This window comes from Geotrypetes seraphini, chromosome 1 (genome assembly GCF_902459505.1).
Source record: "Geotrypetes seraphini chromosome 1, aGeoSer1.1, whole genome shotgun sequence".
Lineage (NCBI taxonomy): Eukaryota > Metazoa > Chordata > Amphibia > Gymnophiona > Dermophiidae > Geotrypetes > Geotrypetes seraphini.
This window is the reverse complement of record NC_047084.1, coordinates 86385615-86408921: the sequence shown is the minus strand read 5'-3', so window position 1 is coordinate 86408921 and position 23307 is coordinate 86385615. Positions and strand designations below refer to the sequence as shown.

The 23307-nt window shown below is 43.6% G+C and overlaps 1 protein-coding gene across 5 annotated transcripts in view; it reads left to right on the top strand.

Moving 5' to 3' along the window:
- Positions 1 to 11020: 11020 nt before the first annotated feature.
- The window catches only part of MAPK4 (mitogen-activated protein kinase 4), a 256820-nt gene continuing 244533 nt past the window's right edge, over positions 11021 to 23307 (top strand). For 3 of the 5 annotated variants that reach the window (XM_033934496.1, XM_033934513.1, XM_033934477.1), the window contains exon 1: positions 11021 to 11143. The gene's annotated coding sequence lies outside the window, so the exon portion shown is untranslated. Of the gene's footprint in view, positions 11144 to 11695; positions 11901 to 23307 lie in introns of those variants that run through there. The other 2 variants (XM_033934486.1, XM_033934505.1) reach the window with 2 other exon arrangements.

Below are 23307 nucleotides of genomic sequence, written 5' to 3'. Positions count from 1 at the left end.
ATCTGTTCTAGCACCTGTTAATGTAACGGGCTTAAAGCCTAGTGATACATAAGAATAGCCTTACTTGGTCAGACCAATGGTCCATCAAGCCCAGGAGCCCATTCTCATGGTGGCCAATCCAGGTCACTAGTACCTGGCCAAAACCCAAAGAGTAGCAACATTCCATTTAGAATCCTAAAGAATAGCAAGATTCTGGAATCCCAAAGAGTAACATAAGATTCTGGAACCCCAGACAGTAGCAACATTCCATGCTACCGATCCAGGGCAAGCAGTGGCTTCCCTCATGTCTTTCTCAATAACAGACTATAGACTTTTCCTCCAGCTGCTCAGTTTCATGTCCTGGCAGCTCTGAAGCAGCAGCTGCCATTGCATTGTTTTTATATGCAAATTCTTTGCTGCACTTAATCTGATTTGCTTCCTGGTGAGCCAGAATAGTTTTTGAAAATAACTAACCTAAGTAATTATTTCCCTACTGTTTCACTATCAAAATATATCAAATAGTAAAGGCAAAATACATTTAACTGCTTTAATAGAATTAACTATGAGCAATTGAACATATAATTTTTCCCCATAGTCCCCATGCAAGATGATGCATTTGTTGTATTGTTCAATTAGCCTCTGCATTCCTGCAGAGAAGTTGTTTTTTGGCTGCTCCCGAAGCCAGGTGAGCACCACTTCCTTTACTTCATCATGCTTTGTGTTTTGCTCTCTGGGTCATAGTGATGCACCCATGTCTCATTGCCAGTGATAATTCTCTCCATAATACTTGGATCTTCTTCATACCATCTCAGGAACTGGGTTGCAACCTCTACATGCTGTTGCTTGTGCAGGTCAGTAAGCTGTTTGGGAACCCATCCTGTGCAGACTTTCTGGTATCCCAAGCCATCATACATTATGGCAAATGCAGATCCATAGCCGATATCCAAATTTGCAGACAATTGAGACACCACTATCCATCAGACATCTCTAATCAAGGCATCCACTCTGTAAATGTGCTCTTGTGTGCACGGTGTTGATGGGCGACCAGAATGACCTTCGTCAGTTATACCTGTTCTTCCTGCTTTAAACCTTTTTACCCATAAACCTTTCTTTGGTTCATGGTGTTGTGTCCATACTGAGTCAATAAACAACAGTAAATTTCCACAGGCTTTACTCCCTCTGCCCAAAGAAAGCGCACTACTGCATGTTGTTCTTTGATGGTGCAATCTTGCAACGGAACATCCATGTTTCTGATCTCATGGCTATCACACGACTAAAGGCCGAGTGATGCACTGTGCGTGGACGAACTATCCAACAGGCAATATATGAGTACATATGTTGCATTATGCTAGTTCTATTCCGGTTATCGCATAATTTAATTTTTGATTTGCCCTTGTGTATTATGTAAATAGGGTGAGGGTCCATAGGTAATACCTGAGAATTTGGGGGAAGGTTAGGGTGGGTGCAAAAAGGTTAAGAACACCTGTGGCAAGACACAATAAACAAGTAGGGTAAAGGGGCAGTCTCTGACTGTGGCTAACGCAGTTTATTCGGGTCTTTTAAGTTTCTCCCCTCTCCATGCAGGGTGAGGTGGTAGAGATCTAGGGAACGTTAAATCCTTGCTGTTGGATATCCACAATGAATATTTGTGAGAGAGATTTGCATGCACTGAAGGAAGTGCATGCAAATCTCTCATGAATATTCATTGTGGATATCCTGAAAATCTGACTGGCTGGGATGTAGATTAGAGGCTGACTGAATTTGTTTCAGTGTTGATGCCAAAAGTGGCCCATAATCCTTTTACTGCCCAGTTTCAGCTGAAGGGCTACAGCCATAGTTTTGGTTTCAGCCAAAACTGACCATGTGTTTTTGGTGGAAGCTAAAAACGGCGCTTTGTCCCATTTGTTTTCCTCCCTCTCACCCCTTCCCCTCTGAACAGGAGTTGTCTCTTAGCCCCTGCCTACCAGTAGATGCCCCCCTATCTTATAATCCCTGGCAGCCTAGGGGTATAGTCAGGGCAGGAATGATCCCCAATTGCTCCTGCTCATGCTGGCTTTGCTCTAAAATGACTGCCATGACCTCTGCAAGCAACCTCATAAGACTGCCACAAGAGGTACTACTATTGCTTATTATTTCTATGACATTGCTAGACATACTACGCTGACTATAGCTTTTACTGGATAGTTTACAGCTTCACTGAACAGTCTTTACCATAGATTTCCTTAGGTTTTGTACTGAAAACAAGGACTCCTCTGAATGGCCAAGCACTGTTAAACTCACTCTGAGTTATATTGGCAATTGTATGAGGCTCCTATTCAGTTAACACTAAGATTATAGAAGAAAGGGTTATCAGCCAGACTCTAGTTCTTGAACAACTTTCTTTAATAACATGAAGTAAAGAATAAACACTTACAATTGATGATTTTAAGGCAATTCAATCTTCACAGAATCTTCTCACTCTACTAGCATATTCTATTCAAAGGAAAGCTGGAAGTGTGTCCACACACCTTGTGGAAAATAATACTATGCTCCAGATTTAAGAGAGAACCTAAGCTGTATTAAACTGTTAGAACGAGAGAGAGAAATTGAGAGCACGTGGATTATTTTTTGAGAGTGACATTTCATGCCTCGCATGGCCCTGCCCCTTCACACAGGTCACACCTGCCCCATTCCCTGTTCCATAGATCAATTTTTCTCTCTATATTAAAACCCTGACACTAACACTGGATTCCATAAATGTCCCTAGACAACCTTGATTAAAGCAGCTTTTAAATCATTTCTCTGCATCTTTGTATTCCTATTTATGCCTTCTTCGAGTTCCGGACATTTCAGCAATATATAGAAGGATCTGTCAAAAAGTATAAATGACATAAGCAGACTCTTGAAGGCTATGGGATGGAATGTAAAATCTCAGTGTCCAGCAGAACCCATAATGCGATTTCACTGAAACTCCAATAAATCAGATGATTTGCAATATTTGATGAGTCACCTTCTCAAGGCTTGGCTTGTTCTCGCCGAGGAGCAGCTACATAACTACAAGTCTCATGCTGTTCTTTTGACATGATAACCTACAAGCAATATTGGTAACACTCTGCTTAGCAATCTCTTTCATGTCAGCCAGAAAGATGAAGTGCAGGGAAGTGACCGTACACTCAGAACGAGTCGCATATCTTAATTTCAGCGTTGAGTGGGAAATCACTACAGCACAAACCATACCCCATCACATCTGAAGATAGTTCAATGTTCTACAGTGCATACTGTAATACTGACTCAAACCCATGTTTCCAGCTATTTTTTTTTTTTTAAATAATTGAAAATTTCCGTTTATACAGTACATAAAAAGCACAAGCAAACAGTCTAGTCAATGTGGAAGAGGAAAAATGTATTACATGGAAATCAATATACCAATAGAAATCTAAAACAAATCAATTTAACCTGGACTTCATTACAAGGCGATCACAATATTTCAAAAACTTCCTTCTCAATTAATAGTCTTTATAACTGATCTGGTTCAAAAAAGACATAGGGCCCCTTTTACAAAGCCATGGTAGTGCTTCTCCTGTGGCAAAAGAACCAAAGCCCATTCAATTCATATGGGCTTCGCTGCACTTACCGTGGGGGTCATACCACATATCTCCTTATATAGTTAACTCACACCATTGACACCTCCCACATTTTTTTATGAGTACCCAAAAAGGAAAATCAGGGCCAATGGAGAAATAACATTCCGTTCAGCAGGGGCTGTATATATCTTGATTTGTCCTTGCAATCTAGTCTGTGGGGTGCACAATGCGCCCAGTTCACCTCAGACTAAATTAGCGTAAATCTCATATCATACTGAAAACATAGAAGCGCCCATAGTACAACACTGGCTGCAGAATGAGCATAAGATTGAAGATCTTAGCTGGAGGATAATTGATGCCATAGAAATAGCCGGGAGGGAGGGTGGTAATTTGGAAGATAGATTAAACTTTAAAGAACAATGATGGATTTACTGTTTAAACTCAGTCTATCCTTAAGGTTTAAATGAGGAATTGGAATGGTTGTCATTGATCTAACTGTGGGGGAAGGAAGGGGTAAAAATCATAATTGAAAATAGAGAGATATATATAACACATAGTGGCTTCCGTAAAGGGCTTTGAAACAGGATTCAACTAGTGTGATGTAAGTCTCAGCTGATAGTCCTTTTGGGGTATTTAAATAATGAAAAAGAACGCTGCCACCATCTTTACTGAACAAGTGGTCAAGAGAGGTGGTGATGTAATGTTTGGTAGGTGCTAAAATAAAACGAGCTTAAGAATATGTTCTATGTACTAGTACTTTTTTGGGATATAAGTATTAAAGGTATTGTTTCTTATCTTTTAGGGACTTTGTCTTGACAAAACGTTCTGTGAAACATGTTGGTGTAGAATGTCCCTAACTGAGACCACAGATAAAAGCTAAATACTAGCTAAAAATGAAATAATGAAAATAAGTTATTGCAATAGATGAAAAATATTTATATACCTAATATAATGAAAAACTAAATAGAAGATCCAGTGATGATATAGCACGTAAAGCTCTGTGTAATGAAATGAATTTAACACAGAGTGGTTTTGCAGAGGATCAAGGTTATAGTATTGGGCTTTTGTGGGAGAGGATACTTTAATGGTGGTATCTTTCACTATAGTAAAGGTTTGATGCCCAAAAAAAGAGAATAAAAAGTGCTGTTTTGGAGCTATGTTACTATGCACATTGCTGTCTGATCTGCCCTTCTTCCCAACAGTCTGCAACCACACTGTGTGGAATAAGGTTAAATTCAGTAAGAGTACCGGTAATACAGGGTGATATTCACCGACCCAGAAAAGGTACTGGGCTGGTGAGATAGTAGGAACTGTGCTTCTACTGACCTTTACTCCTCCACCAGTGGCGTACCTAGCATATGTGACACCCGGGGCCCATCATTTTTTGACACCCCCCCATCTATATGAAAAATATGATTTTTAGTAACAATCTACATATCGCACAACAAGAGTGTACCTAGAATAAGGCAGCATCTTAAACACTGCAGTGAGCACTAGAACACCAACACATACATTGTAAAACTAAACAAACCAGATCCTGCACAGTCAATTGATCCAGTACAGTCGATGCTATCAGAAAGCCATGTCCCTTTCATACACACAGACAGATACACCTTTACCCAATATGGAATAATCACAAACTAAAAATAGAAATATGTAGACAAAAGTTAAACTGAACTGCCAAGAAACCAGACTCTGCATACAATGCAACACCACAAATACAGAAATACATGTCCTCTAATACTGTGCAAAATATAAAGACAGTAGATGTAAATTTGAAAAACTGATACATAACAATCACCACTTTACAAATTAACAAATAAAAATAAAACAAATAATGAGAAATATGAAAATACCATTTTATTGGACTAATCCCCGTAAGCTCGGTCCTCATCCCCACAAACCACCTGATTCCATCCACACAAGCCTTGAATTGTTTTATATTGAACTTAATATATTAAAGTATAGAAAGAAACAATATTCTGTACAATTGTCAATTTATAAATCAGCATCTTCTCCCCACTCTCTCTTCCCCATTTCCCTTCAGCGTCCTCAGCCCACTCTCTCTCCACTTTCCTTCAGCGCACGCACATAAAAACAAGCAAGTAATTTTATATCATTTTCATTCTCTTCGTTCATAGAAATTAAAGTCTAAATAATGCCAGTCACATAACAAAACATGATTTTACAAAAATAATTCCCTGCAGTCAAGCCTGCAAGGATTACTAGATGTCTTTCAACAGCTCCCCTCTCTCCCTCCCCGTTACCTTCGTGGCCAAGTCAAAATGATCTACTAACAATAAAATTTTAAAAACACAAAGCACATTGTACGCAGAGAAAATGTTAATTATCATTTATATTCCGCGGGTTTTCAAAGAGGTCAAGGCAGATGACTTTATGCAATGTTACCTCAGTAACAACTATACAAAAATAGACAAATATACCCCCTCCCTTTTTATTAAACCGCGATAGCGTTTTTTAGCGCAGGGAGCTGTGCTGAATGCCCCATGCTGCTCTCGACGTTCCCTGCGCTAAAAACTGCTATTGCAGTTTAGTAAAAGGGGCCCATAGTGCAAAATATAGACAGCATATATAAATTCTCAAAACGGACACATTTTGATCACTAAATTGAAAATAAAATCATTTTTCCTACCTTTGTTTGGTAATTTCATCAGTCTCTAGTTGCACTTTATTCTTCTGACTGTGCATCCAATATTTCTTCCCTTCTTTCAGCCTCCTGTATGCTTCCTCTCCTCCAGACTTCATTCCCTCCCCCAACTTTTTCTTTGTTTCATCCTGTTCCCTTCTTTCTTTCTCTCTCCATGCCCCCTTTCTTTCTGTATGTCTGTCTTTCTCTCTCTCTCCGTGCCCCATTTCTTTCTTTCACCCTGCCCCCTTCTTTCTTTCTCTCTCCATGCCCCCTTTCTTTCTCTATGTCTGTCTTTCTCTCTCTTTCCCCATGCCCCATTTTTTTTCTTTCTTTCACCTTGGCCCCTTTCTTTCTTTCTGGATCCCTGTCCCCCCCCCTGCTTTCTTTCTGGCTCCCTGGCTTCCCCCCCTTTCTTTCTTTCTCCCTTCCTTCCCCATGCCACCGCCGTTACCACCACCATGCTGCCACCACCACTGGGGAAAGGCTGCCACTGGCCATTGGAAACAGGCCGGTGCCGAATTTGCCCTCCTTCTTTTCCCGCGGGCCGACCAACTCTGGCTGCCCGACGTCAATTCTAACGTCGGAGAGGACATTCCGGGCCAGCCAGGCAGCGATTGTCTGGTCCAGAACGTCCTCTCCGACGTCAGAATTGACGTCGGATGGCTAGAGTTGCTCGGCTCAGGGAAGAGAAGCAGCAGGAAGGGAGAATTCGGCGCCGGCTTCTTTCTGATGAAGGCAATGGCAGCCTTTCCCCGGCGGCAGCCTATTGCCCGATAAGTGGCCAGCTGAACACCCCCTCGGGCCTTGCACCCGGGGCGGACCGCCCCCCCCCCCTTGGTACGCCACTATCCTCCACCCACCTGAGTGCAACAGATAATGTTTTATTTATTCAATTTTTCTATACTGTTCTCCCAGGAGAGCTCAGAACGGTTTACATGAGTTATTCAGGTACTCAAGCATTTTTCCCTGTCTGTCTCGGCGGGCTCACAATCTATCTAGTGTACCTGGGGCAATGGGGGGATTAAGTGGCTTGCCCAGGATCACAAGGTGCAGCATGGGTTAGAACCCACAATCCCAGGGCGCTGAGGCTGTAGCTTTTAACCACTGCGCCATACTCTCCACTCCCTCGACTGTGTGCTGCTTCTCCTATCCTTGACACCTATCTTCCCTCTTTAGTAGTTATAAAGGCATGTCGGCATTCAGTGGCTGGAAGGATGGGCTTCATCAGCCCCCTAGACCTTTTCCATTACTATGTGGCAGTTGGAAGGATGTACTCCATGAGCTGAGTCATGCTGTCTCTTTCACTCATCAGCTGCTGGTGAGATGGCAGAAGCCACCATAGATCTTCTCTTTCTTAGACCAATAACATGGTTTCCACCAGTCACCTCTGCCAGTATCATGAGAATTTTACAAAACTCATGGCTGGCAACTTCCTAGCTATTAATCTCATGATGCATGAGATCAGCAGTTAGGAAATGCTGACCCATGAGTTTTGACAAATGTTTGCTGCTTCATCAGTGACATCATCAATGACGCGGCAGAGGAAAGGCCCTGGCGGGGCAGGCCATAAGCGGCCTGTTCAGAGCGCTGCCTCTGCTTACCGTCTGCTGCTACTGCTGGTTTAGGAGGCCTGGAGGTATGTCAGGTCTCACCGGGGGGGGGGGGGGGAGGAGGGGGAGGTTGGGTTAGTTACTGAATTGGGGAGACTGATTTGGGGGGAAAACAAATCAATTCGAATTAATTCACCAAAGTGAATCGGGCAGCACTAGTAGAAACTCATTGTAGGGCCTCATTTGCATAAGCTAAGAGGGGGGCTTAACTGAAGGATGGACTATGGCAGTTAACCCAGGTGGTGGCATGAACAGAGGCCCAGAGGCAGAAGGAGAAAGCTGAAGAGCTAGCAGGAAGAGTGGCAGGTGTGAATAAGTTTACAAGGGAATGTTGAAAAGTTCTCAGCCCAACCAACCAACTTCCTAAATTCTGAGCACTATTTTGCCACTGTATCTGACATGTGTTATCTTATTTCGTTAAGTGCCAATTTACAGAAACAAAATTCTATGTTTTTGACATGGTTTCAGATCATTGATTGGACCATGTCCACATCATTCTTTTCTTGGCTAGACTGAGAACTTTTCAGCACCCCATTGTTGTGGAGGGGCAACTCAACCAATGGGGGGGGGGGGGATGCAAGAGTAATGCAAACTAATTTTCAAAGAGTGCATTGATGAAATTTAAACATATAAATATGCTTTCATCCTTTGACATTGGGTCACACATACCATATTTCTGTAATAAACATACACAATGTGCTTTTAGATACTAGAAATTAAGTATTTTGAGGTTACTACCATGGGGCAGCCCCTTCTCATTCCCAATTTGTGCAAGAAGGAAAATGTATCTCTGCTTCACTCAAAAACTCGGTGACTAAAAGAAAACTTAGAGAAAACACAGTACAAAGTGTGAGGAACGAGGAAAGTGGGATGGGGTGGGGGTGGAGGCACACAATACAAGCTGAGCCAGGGCATACCAATAGTGGGGTTGGGAAGAGGCCCTGGTTCATGAGTGCCAGCCAGAGGGATGATGGAGGAAGAGCTAGAAGGTTGAAAAAAAGAAAAAGAGATGGGTCTGTGGCTCACATTCTCAAAACTTTAACGCTGTTATTAAACTGTTTACCGATGGTTTAGCCTGTACGTATGCATTTTAATGGTGGATTATCAAAATGGATTATCTCTTTCAATAGTGAGCTTTCTAGCAGTCTCCGACAATGACATGCAAATGGGCTCTTCAACACTGAAATGAGCCCTCCAGTGGCTTCTTACAAAATGCCGAGCCATTTTCAAAAAGTGGTGTTGGCTTTTGACGACAAAAATAAGCAACTGGTCCAGGGGTGCCGGTAAAGGCATGACAGTATCAGAGACTGCCGTGTCAGAGAAAGCCGTGTTGTGATGCAGGGGGAGAGATGCTCATTCTCTTCTCTTACATCACCCCCCTACCCCGCAGCAGGAGAGATGTCGATTCTCTCCCGCTGCCAGCCAATACTCCTCCCCTGCAGTGGGAGAGATGCTGATTTTCTCCCGCTGTCCCCTGCCATATACTTCCCCGCACCTCCGACACCCGCTCCCCCTTACCTCTAAGTAGATGACCTGAGGGATGCGGATTCCCTCTTCCCAGCTGGCCTGCGTAGTCCAAAATGCACATTCCCCTCCCCAGTGGATCTTGGGATGCACCAGGGAGGGGCCTGAGGCTCTGATTGGCCCTAGATGCACCGGGAAGGGGCCTAAGACTCTGGTTCAGACGCCTAAGGCCCCTCCTATGGGGCACTCATGGGCGGGGCCTTAAACAACTTGGGCCAATCAGAGCCTCAGTAGGTGGGAAGGGAAGGGGAGATTTGTTCAGAGATGTTTGGGGCTTGCATAGAACTAAAACTGTACACTGGCACTGGTATGGTAATCTTTGTTTGTTTTGAATTATATAATAAAAGAAAAAAAAGAAATACAAGTGGAAATAAAGAAGTAAAGAAGAAAACAGGTAAATAAATGGGTGCGGGGCATGGCTAGGGTACCCAGTGTACTTGTGTGCCTAGGGGCCCTCGAAGAATTAATCCTGCCCTGCCTATATAGAGTGGTACCTCGGAATCCGAACGCCCCAGAACACGAACAACTTGGAATCCGAACTATTTTTTTAAATTAAAATTTGTCTCGGAATCCAAACGCTGCTTTGGAATCCGAATGCATGGGACCTGCAAGCCCTGCTCAGCCCAAAGCTTCCCCTCTGATGCAACTTCCTGTTTCTGCCTGGGCGGTTGGCGTCAGAGGGAATCTTTGGGCTGAGCACTGCTTGCAGTTGCCGATCTTGCTGCCTATGCCGGTGGGGGCCCGATCTTGCTGTCTCTGCCAGGGGGGGCCCAATCTTGCTGAGTTTGTGCGACCAAGGAACGGATTAATCCAGTTTCTATTATTTTCAATGGGAAAAATTGTCTTGGAACTCGAACGGATTAAGTTCGGATTCCGAGGTACCACTGTATATGTAAAACCACTTTGAATGTGTGACCACAAAAAGGCAGTATACAAATCCCATTCCTATCCCCTTTCCCTAGTGTATTTGAACGCAACTCACCTTGAGACTCCAAATAAATATTGGCTTACCGTTTTTTTCTTCACTGGAGATCTCTGCAGGCACCGCTAACTCTCTCTCCCTCCCTCTGTCTGCAGCAATGAGTACTTAAGAAAGCTTCAAAACAGTTGGGCTTTTTGTGCCTTGTCTATATCTTAATGTTTTCCCTGCCAGTAGGCATCTCTGGTTTTAGCGGTGTGACTCATGTGTGCCAACATACAGTACTGTTACACCTTTGGTGAAATGATGCGGTTTTTGTTTTATTTCTAAATATTGCCTTCCATATATGTGCTCTTGAAAATATCCTTTGAGAGTGTATCTCCTGGGAGGAGAGGCGCTATCACATCTCTGGCTCCAGAAAATCCCCACTGACTGCTAAAGATGAAAAGTAGCTAGGGCAAAGGCAGAGTTTATTTCTTTCAGTTTGCATCTTACGACTGGCATCAGAAGGGCAGGCTGGAGCCACTCCCCGTGCTTCCTAGTTTGGCCGGATCGGGGAACCTGCAAGGACTGGAATATAGGAGGGAAAAGCTGAGGCGAACGCACTTCTAAGACCCCCTGCAGGCGACAGCCGCAGTGATTGACAGCTCCCCTCTGACGTCATCGGTGGGCGGCGCCCTGGCGTGTGGAGGCGGGGGGAGCTCTCTCTGTCTCTGTGTTGTCAATGGCAGTTGCGGCGTTGCCGGATGAGAGGTAATCCTGGGTCGCCGCTGCGCGAGATTTGTCCCGATACCCCTTCCCGAAGCTGGAGAGGGGCGGGAACAGCTCGCGATCGGGAGACAAAAGAGCGCGGGAGGCGGTCTCGCCTTCTGGGATGTTTGCAGGAATTGTGCTCGGGGTAAGTGCGCGCATTTGCGAACGATGCTGCTGCCGCCGCCGCGGACTGTGCTCTAGCCGGACAGGTAGTTTGCATGGGCGCCGGACCGAGCGGGAGACCGAAACCGCTGACCTTTTCACAGCGGAGGTAGAACTCCGGATTCTTATTCCGCGAGTACTGTTATTATTATCCTTGCACGGACGGAGCAAACGGATTCAGCAGCGATTGTGGGACGTAAAAGAGTCCGGGGGATGCCCAATAGAATCTCCCTGAATTACCTGCTTCCCTGTCTGTCTGCGCGCGGCAGTTCTGTTTCTTGTGGTAAAAGTAATTTAATCAGCCGCTGCTCGCTGGGTTCGGTGAGATGTGGCACGCTGTCATGTCTCGGTGTGGAGCCCGAGCTTCGTTGGAAAGCTGACGTTTTAAATTCCCTCAGGGAAGGGGGGAGTCGAGAGTTTTGAAGAGACTTCTAGGGGGTTTCCTATCAGACATCTAACCCCCAACCTTTCCCTGTCAAATTGAGGACTTTTTTTTTTTTTTTTTAAATAATTCCCGCTTATTAATAATATACAGTTGAGATGGGAAGTAGAATTGAAATAGTCTAGGTTTTGGTAAAGTTTTTAATGCGGGTGCCCCTGCTAGGGCTCATTTTCAAACCATTGAAGGTGAGCACTCTTTTGTGAGCGGTTGAAGAACCGGCTGGAGTGCAAACATTAGGAGGCCATGATTAAAGTCACATAGCCAGACTGGAACAATATGGCCACATGTGGTCCCACAGGTATGTCTGTGCATGACTTTAATTTTATTGAGATTGATTTGTGGAAGCAATAAGCAATACTGCCATTTTTTTCCCCACTTGACACCAAACAATAATAATAACAACAACAGTTTATATACCGCAGGACCGTGAAGTTCTATGCAGTTTACAATGATTATAAAGTATTGTAGATTGAGTGGAATAAACATAGTTCAGAGTCGGTGAATAACAGTTCTAAAGACCATTTGTTGAGGACTAGGATTGTATAGGTCAGTTACCTAAGTACTTCAGGAACAGATGTGTTTTTAGGCGTTTCCTGAATTCCCTATAAGTAGTAGGCACAAGCAGTTGTTCCAGATCTTTAACCCATAATGGTGCTTGATGTGAGAAAAGATGTCGGTGATGACTTTTAAATTTACAACCTCTAACCGGTGGAGAAACAAAGTTTGGATGTGAGCTTCTCCTATGTCTGTTGGTTGTGAAAGAGAAAAGGTCTGTTATATGTTTAGGGGCTAAGCTGTAAAGTACCTTGAAGCAAAAACAACCAAACTTGAATTTCACACACGCCTCCATAGGCAGCCAGTGCAGAAGTCGATAGGAAGGTGTAACGTGATTAAACTTCTGCAATCCACAAAGTAGCCTGACCACTGCATTTTGTACTAGTTGCAATTGCTGCATGTTCTTCTGGGAGAGTCCAAGTAGGCGATATTGCAATAGTCAAGTTGACTCAGTATAAGGCAGTGTTTTACAACCGCTGTTCCGCGGCACACTAGTGTGCCGCGAGATGTTGCCTGGTGTGCCGCAGGGCCGCCATCAGGGCAATACTACCAGTCCTGCATTCAGGGGCCCGGAGCTGACAGGGGGCCCGAGGCAGGGGTGCCAGTAGCTCGCCAAGGCAAAGTGAGTCGATCACCCAGGACTCACTTTGTCTTGGCGATCTAATCTATCGAACCGATAAGTCTTCTTCTCCCCGATGTCAATTCTGCAGTCGGAGAGGAAGTTCGGGCCAGCCAATCGCTGCCTGACTGGGCGGAACTTCCTCTCCGATTGCAGAATTGACGTCAGGGAGAGCATGCGTCGGCGTCGGCTTTGGGGCCTGTTATCCATTGGTGGGTCCTGTTCCCCGATGGCAGCGGCAGTGGCTTGGGGAACGGCAGGGAGAAAGAAAGAAAGGGGGCAGGCAGGGAAACAGAAGGAAAGAAGAGAAACAGAAAAAAAGAAAGAAAGGTCAGGGAGAGAGGAAGAAAAAGTTGGGGGAGGGAATGAGGTGTGGAGGAGAGAAAGCATACAGGCTGATAGAAGAGAAGAAAGATTGGATGCACAGTCAGAAGAAGAAAGTGCAACCAGAAATCACCAGACAAGGTAGGAAAAATGATTTTATTTTAAATTTAGCAAAGTGGAGGCAGTATTACCACAGTTTTCAAAGGAATTTGCCCAAATAACTTAATAGTTAACTGGGTAAATTCCCAGATATGAAAACTTCCCTTCACTTACTATGCACAGTTCTGAATTTATATCTGCTGTCTATATTTTACAATATGGTCACCTTTTACTAAACCGCAATAGTGGTTTTTAGCGCAGGGAGCCTATGAGCGTCAAGAGCAGCGCTGGGCATTCAGCGCAGCTCCCTGCGCTAAAAACTGCTATTGTGGTTTAATAAAAAGGATGGAGGGTATATTTGTCTATTTTTGTATGCTATAAAAACCAAATACAGAGAGAGACTGAGAGCTGTTGACGAAGAGCTACGTGTGTGTCTTTCTTCGATTCCAGCCAGAATATCAGCTTTGTGTTCAGCCAAACAGGCCCAGGTTTTGCACTGAATAAAGTATTTTATAATTTTTCACTATTCTGTTTACTTAATATTTCATAATAAAGTAATTATAAAATACTTTCTTTGTGTTTATTTGATTCCTATTCAAGAGAATTACTTTATATATAGTCAATATAGGCACAGAGTTAAATTTTTTAACATTTTCTAATGGTGGTGTGCCTCGTGATTTTTTTCATGAAACAAGTGTGCCTTTGCCCAAAAAAACACTGGTATAAGGGATTGTACCAGAATTCTAAATGATGAGACATCAAAATAAGCTTTAATGGACCAAAGCTTCCAAAGAGTAAGAAAGATCTTTCTAATCAAGGAGTCTACCTGGTCTTTCATGGTCAGACTCTGGTCCAGTGTTACTCCCAATACCTTCATGGTGGGTTGAATGGGATAACTAAGGTTATTGATGCACACTGATGCTTTAGTATCAAGTGGGTGTGGCGATGCTATAAAAAATTTTGTTTTCTCTTGAGTTTAGCTTCAGTTTGAATTCAGTCATCCATTGCTCCATCTGATTTAGTACTTCTGTTGCTTTGGGGGTGACTTCTGAGATAGAGGTAGTAAATGGGATAATTATCGTGAAGTCATCAACGTAGCTGAATAGTTTTATCCCCAGCTGGGACAATTGCGCACCCAATGAGGACTTGTAAACATTGAAGAGCAAAGGGGATAGTGGTGACCCCTGTTGCACGCCAGATGAATTGTGCCATCCAATAAGAACAAAGTAGGACAGTGCTTCCCAAACCTGCCTCTGCTGCGTGCAAATCTTTTTCATTAATATTTATGGTGGATATCCTGAAAACCTGACTGGCTGGGGTGCTCCTAGGACAAGTTTGGGAACTACTGGCACTAGGACTAATGATTATTCAGAGGGATAGAACTAGATAAGTGGATAGATGAGGTAAGTTTATGTTTAAGGCAGTATATCATATCCAATATTGGACAATGTGGAGTAGGATAATGTGCTGAGGGCTTAAGATTGGAGAAACAAATCATATTTTGAATGAGGTGTCCTGGCTAAGGTTAATCAAAAAATTGCGCAATTATTTAATAACAACATTGAAATGAATTATTTATTTTATATTTATGTTATTTTGGCCATTTGTAATCTGCTCTATCTAAGCAATTCTAGGTGGCAATAAAAATAATACTAAACCGCGAAAGCCACGCTTGCTTCCAATGCTCACAGGAACTCTATGAACATTCAGTGTGGCTCCCTGCGCTAATAACCACTATCGCAGTTTAGTAAAAGGGGGAGATAATACAGTAAAAGACAATAAACCATATAAGTATGAGCATATGGGCCTGAGAGTGTAAAGTCTACAATGGTGCTTCTCAAGGGGCTGACTAAGGTTTGCGAGCCTTTGGCTTGCATTTTACACTACTGGCAATGACAAAGAGGTGCCGCTGATGTAAACAGCCTTTAGCTCCGCCCACCTCAGAATGACCAACTGCTAGTCAGTGCAGTGGTGATGTGACCAAACCACAGTGGAGAAAGCTGGTCACATGTTGGTATGGAGGAAATAGGGTGGTGAGAAAGGGTAAAGATCTTTTCTTTCAAAATAACATCTGGAGAATGGCTGCCGTTTTGGAAATCCATCCCCCAAAGAGGATATAAACCTATTCAATCAAATATCAGATAAAGTTCAACAACTACAGCAAAGCAAAAGTAAGGACCACACTGCTAATGAAGATGTGTGTTCTTTGTATGCTAAAGGATTTCTTAAACTGGAAAAAAAAAGGATATTTGAAGAGCAGTTTACTTACTCTATGCTAACATATTTAGGAGCCCAAGAGTGAGTGTTCAGAGGATCTCTGTACCTCCAAGCTAAGAGAGTGTCGGGTAAAGGAAAGAGAAAGGAAATAAGCTTCACCACCTTCAGAGGAAGGGACTGTTAATTGAGAGAGTGATGGAATCACAAGACTATGTTTCCTGATTTCTAGAAGAAGATGGAATGGATCATTCTGGGCCTGGTGGTGATAAATGTTGGGAAATGCCCTTATCCAGGGACAGAGGTGAGTACCCATATTTGAGGCTGGAAAGAAATTGTTTTGTTCCGTACATTTGTTGGTTTGGGATTGGGGCAAGGGATGAGTTTCCTTTAACTAGATTTGACAGGCGTGCTTTTCTCAAACAGTTGTAATACTGTTTTGTCAGTGGTTGGAATGTGATCATCTCCACAGTGAGGTCAGGTGGTGAGATGTTAATCCCACGCCTTCCAATAACCATGTTAGTTCTAAGAAGGAAAACCAACAAAGAGAGGTGCTGGAGATGTCAAATCCATCCTGTGATCACAAAACCTTTATTTGCAGTTTGTATCAGTTATATAACAAGTCTTGAGACAAGCAAAGTTCCAAATAAACAAAGTCCTGACTAGGATCCAAGTTTCAGCGATACCATCGCCTTCCTCGGGACAATTATGAACTTGCGTCTCTCCATCCAAAAAGAAGCACCATCCTTAGTCCATACAGTAGCTCATATCCTATTCTCGATCTTAGCCCAATAAGTCAAGACATTAGAAGACTGGATTTCATGAACCTCTCTTAACCTCAATATATCTACTAAGTGTATATATATATTTATTTATATATGGACTTCTAAGTATCTTCTTGAACAGCAAGAGCTATACGGAAGACAGGAGCCCTCTGAGTATGCAGAGACACCATCACATTTGACACATCTATCACTATAAGAACATAAGAATTGCCATACCTGGATAGACTGACGATTTATCAAGCCCAGTATCCTGTTTCCAATAGTGGACAACCCAGGTCTCAAGTGCCTAGCTAGATCCCAAGAAGTAAAACATATTTTATGCTGCTTATCATAGGAATAAACAGTGAATTTCCCCAAGATAATCTCAGAGAGAGCGAGACCAGAAGGCTTTGAGCATGCGCAAATGCTCAAAGCCTAGTCCAGCCTGGCGCAGGAAGAAGGAGGTTCTCTCCCGCACCGCACTGCCCCAGCCCAGCCCAGCCCAAACCAACGAGGGAGGATCTTCTGGCACTGGCACGTCCTGTGCATTGGTGCTGGTGCCGGTGCCCGATCGGGTAAGAGATGTTTTGTGGTGCTGGGGGGGGATGTAGGATCGCGGTGGAGGGGGGTGACGCGAGCGGGGGGGAGGATGCCGGTTCGCAGGGGGGATGCCGATCGGATTGCAAAAAAAAAGTTGTAAAACGCGCTCACACGTATAACGCGCACGGTTTGTAAAATCGTGTATAACGCGCGCATTATATGCGTGAAAATACAGTAAATACCTAAAATAAATAAGCGATTCCTAACGTGGAACCCTGTATCACGTAGCTATAAATGTACACAAATTTTATTCTCTTGTGCCCACTGAGCCATGGAGTGCTGTAGTTCTTCTAGCTGTCATTTATTTTAATATTTGAAACTCATAACACGGTTCACTAACATCATTGGGATGAAGGAAACTCTTGATTGTGGCCTTCCTCGATGTTATTAGAAATGGAAGTGAATGCAGCTGAAAACAGTTTTTCTGAAACATATTCTTCATCATTGCACCATTAGTATGTTTGAGAAAATTGGAAGGGCAGGTGTTGGTTTAGCTCAGTGGTCTCAAACCCAAACCCTTTGCGGGGCCACTTGGAGGGCCTCAGAAAAAATAGTTAATGTCTTATTAAAGAAATGAAAATTTTGCATGAGGTAAAACTCTTTATAGTTTATAAACCTTTCCTTTTGGCTAAGTCTTAATAATAATATTGTAATTTATAACTAAAGAGACTTATGATCAAGAAACATGTTTTATTTTACCTTTGTGATTATGATAAACATACTGAGGGCCTTAAAATAGTACCTGGTGGGCCGTAAATTTGAGACCACTGGTTTAGCTGGAACCCTAAACAAATCAGGAAGAGTTATGAGGAAAATTGGAAGGAATTTAGGTAAAGTTAAATGGGTAGAATCTGAGGAATCGCAGCCATTTGTGACTCAGCTTGAATCTCCCTCTATTCTAGTCATGACCTTCTAGACCTGTTTCCTGATGAGGAAATTCACAGTTTTGTACTTGTATTCATATTAGTCAGAGATTTACACCATATGGGAAAAGCAGGAAGAGTTCAAGTCTACAGATATTTGCATAAATACAGAGCAACCCATGTCGGTTTGAGTGCTTAAAAAAAATCTGTATTGAAATAATCTATTATTTATTCATTTATTCACTTTTATCTGTCAGTTCTATGCAAACACTCAAAGCAACTTATAACAGTGAAAAATGCCTTGTAACATTATTTATTTATATAAATGTCTTATTTTACACATCTTGTATTATTTAATACTAGGTGGCCCAGTTGTCTTTTATATCCAAATACACTATTAATACGTATGTGTATACAATAATAATCTATTTGCATGAGTTTATTAGTTCAGCACTCAGTTATTCCACTTTACAGATTGTTCTAATTTTAATTTGGTCTGTGGAACAAGGTAGAATACACTGTGTGTTATTGTTCTGGTTCTTGGCCTGAAAGTTTACGCCGTCTTTTGCATTTTCAGCACAATCTTATTTTTACAGAGCAAAGGCACCATAGAGGCAGTTCTATAAATAGTCACGTCCATTTAGGTGCTTCGATGCCATGCAGCAAGAGCTTGTTCTATAACGGCATATGGGTACCCAGATTCCGGCACCCCAACATAATACTCTGGACAAAATAGCCCTTGACAAAATGACCACGTAACAAAATAACCCTTTTTAAAAAACAAACAAACCAATTTATTCAAATGAACAAGTCAAGCGCACACACACTGATACAAGAGTTTACATTAATAGTGACCCAAATCCCTAAAGATATAAGACAGGCAAAACAACAAGAGTCCAGGTGTTGGTTCTGACAACTCAGACTCAGCTTACAGAATTATCCTACAGCTTGCCCTCCATGACATCTCCCTCCCTCCCCCCACCCCAACTTGCTCACTTAATGATTAACAGAAGGTAACGAAGGAACCACTGGTTTCTGTAGCCTATTTAGATTTTGACTCTTTACCGTGGGGGATAGAGTGTCTAGATAAGAGGACCAAATAGACCTTTCTTCGGCATCTAGAGAAATGCGCTGACATGGATTCCCAAACCATTAAGAGGTAAAGTTTATTTCTCTAGTACCAGATAGTGGGTGGGAAGTCCTGTAACCTAGATCATAGCCCTTACTAACGAGCAAATTATCCCCAGCAGAATGTCCCCCCAAGTAACCCCTAGCAAGAAAAATAATCCCCTCAAGATAACAAGGGGAGGGCATTGAAGATACAAACATATTTCTTGCCAAAAGGCTCAGACAACGGAACAGGACCATAGGCTATGCGCTAGGGAGTTGTCCGTCCTGTTACATTTGAGACATTTAAAGGAAGGGACACCCAAAATGAATAGCTTGCTTCTGAGAAACATATACAATAACTGTTTTAATACAATTGCCCTTGATATTTCTTCTCTCACCATTAATGCTGCCCAGTTCGCTGCTTTGAATCGATTTACCGATTCACTTTGGTGAATCGATTTGAATTGATTAGTTCCCCTCCCCCGCCCCCCCAAATTGGACTCACCGATTCAGTGAACAGCCTTCCCCCTGGTGAGTCTTGACATAGCTCCAGGGCCTCCTAAAGCAGCAGTGTTGGTGGGTGGCTAGCAGACACAGGCTTGTTCACGGCCTGCCCTGCTGGGGCCGTCCCTCTGCCATGTCAGTGATGATGCGGCAGAGGGAAGTCCTGATGGGACAGGCCACGAACAAGCATGTTCAGAGCCTGCATGTGCTAGCAGTCCACCGCCGCTGCTGCTGCATTAGGATACCCAACGATATCTCAGATCTTGGGGGGGGGGAAGGGGTGGTAAGCTGCTGCACAAGGGGATAGGAGGGAGGGACTGAAAGCTGCTGCACAGGAGGGAAGAGAGGAACATGGACATGGGGTGGAAGAGAGAACAGGAATGCAACAAAGAGGTAGAAAGGGGTAAGAGGGAGAAATCCTGCATATGGTGGAAGGGAGGGAGACATGCATGGAGAAGAAGGGAGAAATCCTGCATATGGTGGAGGGCAGGGAGAAATGGTGCATAGAGGGGAATAGAGATGTTTGACCCAAAGAGAGAGAGAGAGAGAGAGATGGTAGACAGTGGGAAAGAAATGTTGGATATGGCAGTGGAAGAAAGGAACAGAGATGGAAGATGGATGCACAAAATAGATGTCTGTAATCATTCGTCATTCATCCTGGGAAATCAATAGCTCTACAGAAGTCCGTTTTGGAGGTTCCAGCCTCCCTCCTCGGAAGCAGGAACCCTGAAGTAATCGGCCGAGCAAGCAAGAGGAGCAGAAAATCAAGGGAGTCGGGCTGAATCTCAAGTTGAAAATGGCACTTCGGACTTCCGTAGAGCTATTGATTTCCCAGGATAAATGATGGATGATTATCCCAGGACAAGCAGGTAGCATATTCTCACATGTGAGTGACGTCATCCATGGAGCCCAGATGCGGACAGCCTCGCAAGCAGACTTGCTTGTAAAACTTTAAGAAAGATCGCGACTGCCGCACTGCACATGCACGAATGCCTTCCTGCCCAACATAGGGCATGCGTCTCCTCAGTGAGACTCTCCTCAGTTCTCAGTTTTCCGCGGAGCTGAGAAGTCCTCGTTTCGACGCTCTGTATTAGACTTAGTTCTACTTGTGCGGCTCGTGTTTTTTCTTACAGGGTTGCTGTGTTTATTGCGCATTTCCTTTAAAAAAAATAAAAAAATTGAGTTTTGTTTGTTATTTTCTTTGTGTCACGGCGGGGCCTATCCCGCGGTCTCAGCCTGTGGTCTTCGATTTAGCCATGGCTGTGTTTCATTCTATGTCCTGGCCGGTCACAGGCTTCAAGAAGTGTAGCCGGTGCCAGCGCGCGATCTCCCTCACTGATCCACACAAGTGGTGTGTACAGTGTTTAGGACCTGACCATTGTCCGGAGTCGTGTGTCCGCTGTGCTACCCTTCAAACTTGAGCCCTTAAACATCGTCGAGTTCAAGTAGAAAAAATATTTGGTGGTTTGGATAAGCCTTTACCTAAGGCCCTGACCCCGATTCCGACCTCGACTACGAATCCAGTGAAGTCTTCTATGGGATTACTGCCTTTCACATCGACCTCGACCTTAATCAAACCTTCCTCGTTTGGGAAGTCCTCGTCTTCGGGAAAATCAGCTAAATCTTCTCCTGAGGAGCCGTTATCCTCACTGTCTCCCTCAGGTAAGATAGCTAAGCAAACTCCTCCAGACATGCCACCTTTAGAACCGGTGGTTTTGAAGCTCCCCAAGAAACGTGTCTCAAAATAGAAACCTCTTTCTTCTTCGAGATCGTCTTCCTCGGAGACTATAGCCACACCAAATGTACCAGATTCAATGTTCTCGGTGTCGGTTTTGCAGAATATGTTGGCAACTATTCTGCATCAGCAGTTCGGTAACATGCTTGCCCAATTCACTCCTGCCTCAACTCTGCTTCCTGAAGTTCAGCCTGAGCACTCAGCAGTATTACAAGGAGTTGAGTCTTTGGCAGTGCCTTGAGCTCATCCTGGTCACTCTATACAAGAGTTGAGTTCTTGAGAGTGCCTCGAGCTCAATCTATACACTATACAAGGAGTTGAGTCCTTGAGAGTGCCTCGAGATACCTCTTTACAAGGAGCTGAGTCCTTTTTGGTGTCTCAACCTCGTTCTCCGACTTCCAGCCCTACCTCTTCACATAAGGCATTGCCCTTTTTGAGGCACAGGGCGAGGACGCCTCAACATTCATCTTCCAGACTGGATCCGACTCAATCACAAGACATACTTCTCCACATCAACTGTTGAGGCATTCATCGAGGCCCTGGTCTTCCTCTCAAGACAGGTCTCGTTTATCCAGGCATCGAGGCTCTTTGAGACCACAGACTCCTTCATTGAGCAAATCTGTTATGAAACCTCACTACGCTCGTCGGTCAAGTTCTTCTGTGAGGTTCTCTTCACATTCCAGAAGTGGGCCATCTTTGTTCTTTCGTTTTCTTCTATGAGAAGTACCTCGAGGGGTTCTTGATCACCTTCTCCTCAAAGAGGTCATTCCTCTTCAGACTAGGTATCCTTTACCAAGTTTCTATGTAAGATGAGTAAAGATCTTAACATATCTTTAGAATCTGACTCAAGATACTCTAAGGAGTATCTGGAAGAACTGGGAATGCCTCATCCTCCTAGGGAGTCTCTCAAATTACCTATAAATGGCATTCTTTCTCAAACTTTCAAACAAAATCTTGAGACACCATATTTATTTATTTATTTAGATTTTTATCCCGTCCTCCCAGTAGCTCAGAACGGTTTACAAGTAAACATTCACAATGGAGTGAATTGGACATACAAGATTATACAGTAGATTTAAATATTTGGACATACAAGACTGTGCAGCAGTTTAGATATAGGGACTATACAGCAAATTAAGAACAGTAGTTTAAATATAAGTAGTTTAGTTCCTGCTGTGCCAGCGAAGTTGAAATCTCGATATTGAATGGTCCACTATGGGATTTGAGAAGTCTCAATTATCCCACCAGTCTCTTGTGGAATCTTCTTTAAAATGCACAAATCCTGCCAAGGTCTATGCCACCGTCCCGCCTGGAAGAGAGGGCAAGACTATAGACAGGTTTGGTCGTCGCTTGTATCAAAATTCAATCATGATAATCCGTGTTTTGAACTATAACTTTGTCTTCACATCATATCTCAAGCATTTGGTCAATGCCATGCCTGATTTTTTTCCAAATATCTTCCCCAACATCGACTTCCAGAGTTTCAACAACTATACAACACTCTGGGTCAACTTCACATGCATCTCGTTCAATCTGCTTATGATGCATTTGAACTGTCCTCTAGGGTCACTGCCTTTTCGGTGGCCATGCATCGCCTTGCCTGGCTTCGTACCGTGGACATGGACCTGAATTTGCAAGATCGACTGGCTAACATCCCATGCCAGGGCAATGAGTTGTTTGATGACTCTATTGAGGCAGCTACCAAGCGCTTATCTGAGCATGAGAAGTCCTTTGCTTCAATCATTAGACCAAAGCCTTCCAATGCCAAAGGTTATAGGCCTGTTCCATCCTACCAGAGGTGTTTTACTCAGAAGGCAGCTCCTTATTCAAGGCCGCCTCCTAAGAAACAACAGCAGCAACAACAACAACAGCAAAAACCTCAGACTCCTGCTGCACCCAAGGCCTCTCAGTCTTTTTTATCATCTCACACAGAGCATAACCTCAATCGTTCTGCCTCTGTCCTCTCCTCTTTCCATAGGGGGCCATCTCCATCTTTATTACCATCGATGGAAACTCATTACATCTGACCTCTGGGTCCTCTCTATCATCAGGGAAGGTTACTATCTTCATTTCACCCAGATTACTCTAGATCTTCTCCCAAGAGAGTATCCTTCCAAATCCATCCCAGACCACCCTTCTTCTTCAGGAAGATCAAGCTCTACTTCATCTCCGTGCCATTAAGGAAGTTCCCCTGGAACAGCAGAGCAGGGGTTTTTACTCCCGTTACTTCCTAGTTCCAACGAAGACGGGTGATCTGCGACCTATTTTGGATCTCAGAGTACTCAACAAATTTCTTGTCAGAGAAAAATTTCGGATGC